Below are 3,326 nucleotides of genomic sequence, written 5' to 3' on the forward strand. Positions count from 1 at the left end.
ACAACCCTGCTAGATTAGGGAATCGTGCCTACTAAATTAGGGCATTGCATCTACTATATTAAGTGATCACACCTTCAAGATTAAGGGATCCCATCTTGTAAATTAGAGGATTGCACCTACAAAATTAGGGGATCACACTGACTACGGCTTGGCCCCTCTATCCATGGAGCCCCATAGTTGGCAGATGGTTTGCCTTTTGGTCTGACTGATACACATTGATCATCATGTCACCTGGACAATGGGGGGCGCCATTGATCTCATCACCCACACACACTCCTACGCACCCAATATGACTGAGTCTGATCAGAGACCTCCATGTTATAATATATTAGGGCCTGGGCCCAGACAGTGCTCAATAATCTACTTCAGGTGTCACCACACTTCAAACACACTCCACAGTCCCGGCCTAAAATAGAAGGAGGGAAGTAAAACGCTTCTGACAAATCCGAGGCTCTCCAAGGGGACAACATCAAAGGGCCACATTGTGTCTGGAGAGCAGATGCAGCACTCGCTTTTACTGTAGGGATTTACTGCTTTCTCTTGTAGCGTCAAACACATTTCCCATAAAGATTTCGGAACCATGATAAAAACACAACCTGTGTACAACTCCAAGAACGAAAATACCAGAAGTTTACCCCAAACTGAAGTTGTACAAGTTTTAGAAATCAGAATGGTTGGAAACATTTTCTTTTTGCTATAAACAGCACCCCTATTGTCCACAGGCTGCGCTTGGTATTACAGCTGAGTCCCATTCAAGTGAAATATATTTTTATTTCCCTTTGTCTTAAATGGGATGGTTTAGTCAGAGGTCCTCCAATTGTTCTATGGAATAAATATTGGGCTATACCCAAGTGACAGAAAATAGCAGTCATGTTTCCCTCTGTGAATAATCACTTTAATTTCTCAATATATTTTGATAAAACATTATAGCTCCCTCTAGTGGTGGCTGCAGGTAGCCAGAATTTCATGGTTTAAAGTTATGTTGATGTAGTAAAATACCATATACAGAGTATCTATAGAGTAACTATATCATCAAATTAATTTTTAAGGTATGTGGATAAATTGTAGCAGCCATATATTTCCATCACAGCGCCCGCTGCAGGAAAATTTTAATATAACTTGACTCCAATTCAAATGAGTAGGGATCATACAACACTAGATGAATTTAAGAGCTACAAAAACAGAAATGTTCTTTATTTGCTCTCTCCATAGCCTTGTATAGGAAGGTTTAACCTTTTTGATATAATCCCTTTACATTAGTATTCTAGATTTTTATTATTGATCAGAATGGTGGGGGTCTGATACCTGACATGCCTGTGATGTAACTTCTGTCTGTTACACGACTTGTCTGTGGTTTAGTCCCATTCAAGTGAAGGGAAATGAGCTGTAATACCAAATATGACCTCTATACAATGCATGGCGCTGTGCTTGGTAGACTGTGAGGATTCAAAGCATTTGTCCAAACACCACAGTTGAAGTAAGACTTGTTTCTCTTACCACTAATCTGAAATTTATGATCTATTCAAAGTATAATCATTTAAAGATTCCTGGAAAACCCCTTTAAGATGTTGACATGTATCATCAGTGCCACTTTGAATATGGTAAGTTTTCTTGTATTATTGATGATGTGGAAAGATGTTTGAACGCAGAAGGTCAGAAGATTTCCATCACATTATGCATTGGGATCCTGTACTGTTTATACACTGGGACAATGACATTGTGAATGATATCCTGACACAGAGGCACTCGGGTGCAGTGTATAGTGTGAACACTGGTCAACAGGACACATTAGCACCATGGAGCACAGGAGGTCCTGCACACAGATGTATCACAGCTCCGCAATGCAAATCTAAATATAATATTCTGCTATCACTTTTCTTAGGATTTTTAAAATTACATCTTATCCTATATACAGTACTCTAGTCACATCCAAAGCTGCACCCAGATTTCTGAATGGTCTGTATAGTCAGATACACAGCCCCTATTATTCATCAACTTCAACTTTAGCCGTGATCTCATTAGAGCCAATCAAGAGTATTTTCTGATCAAAATGTACAGGGTCTTCCATGAGGTTGTACTGATGACAAACAACGATTTTAGGTGCTGTATTAAAGGGGTCTTTAGGAGGAATAAGAAAAACCCTCAGGGGCCAGGGTGAAGAAAAAAAAAAAGTACGTACTTACCTCACTCTGACTTCCAGTTTCGGATTCTGTGCATGCCCAGAAATAACAGGACCAATTCAACCAATGACTGGACTCCTTGGTTACTGGATGTCACTTCCCTTTTATAGACTTCACTTCCCAAAATTTTTTTTTTAAATATTAAAATATACATGTTCGACTTGCATACAAATTTAACTTAAGAACAAACCTATGGAACCTATCTTGTACGTAACCCGGTATTGGTAAATTACTTAACGTCCGGCCCTACATATACACAAACATTATAAAAACATGAGGTAAAGTGGCCAACCCCTTTAAAATCTCTCCGCATTTAGACATAGAGTTTCTCATGTTTATGATGTGAGACATTTCATCTACATGGACCATATGTGTCGCTGTCTGTAGTTTGCGCCGTGTAAATCTTATATAAGATTACTAATTCTGCCTCTCTGATTTCACAGATGACGGATTTTGGTGGCGGTGACCCCCGCGGTTCACGTTGGGTTCATATTTACAGTAAAAGCTATTAAATGGAGGTGACTATGAGCGCTGAACATCAGCACACGGCACAGTCAGTAAATCACACAGATAAGACAGCGATGAGGACAACACGTCCTGCATCTTGTCCTTCACTCCTCCTCATTATCAATCACTGACTGATGAGGCACCGCAGGCCCCGTCCTCGCTGAGGTACAAGTACAGACCCTCTAGTCAGGAGCTCAACAAATATAGTCAGTCAGTGACTAGACGCAGGGGCGTAACCTGAGGGGGTGCAGAGAGTGCGGTCGCACCTGGGCCCAAGAGGTTTAGGGGGCCCTTATGGTGTCACTTTCCCGTATAAGAAGACTATTACTATAAACCATACATTATAGTCAGGGCCTGGCACAGACTTTACACTGGGGCCCATCAGCTTCTACTTACCCCACTGACTAGAAGGATGATTACTTTCCTCAGATTCTGTTCCTCCTCCTTCATTAGAGTTGTAATCTGTGACCATATATTGGCTACAGAGTCTACAGGGAGTCTGTGGTAACCTCTCTCTCATACCTGATGTGATAGGTGGCAATCATCACGAAATATCCTTTTTAAAATTCCCTTTTTAGTCAAATTTGCTGAGAAGAGTCTCTTTTAGGCTGGATTCACACGACCGCAAGGTGGACGTAT

At 40.9% G+C, this 3,326-nt stretch overlaps 1 long non-coding RNA gene across 1 annotated transcript; it reads left to right on the forward strand.

Moving 5' to 3' along the window:
* Positions 1 to 1,536: 1,536 nt before the first annotated feature.
* On the forward strand, positions 1,537 to 2,700 carry LOC140134285 (uncharacterized). Its single transcript, XR_011856176.1, has 3 exons — positions 1,537 to 1,601; positions 2,101 to 2,171; positions 2,624 to 2,700. It is a non-coding gene; the product is annotated as an uncharacterized lncRNA (long non-coding RNA).
* Positions 2,701 to 3,326: the final 626 nt, after the last annotated feature.

The sequence above is a fragment of the Engystomops pustulosus genome, chromosome 5, assembly GCF_040894005.1.
Source record: "Engystomops pustulosus chromosome 5, aEngPut4.maternal, whole genome shotgun sequence".
Lineage (NCBI taxonomy): Eukaryota > Metazoa > Chordata > Amphibia > Anura > Leptodactylidae > Engystomops > Engystomops pustulosus.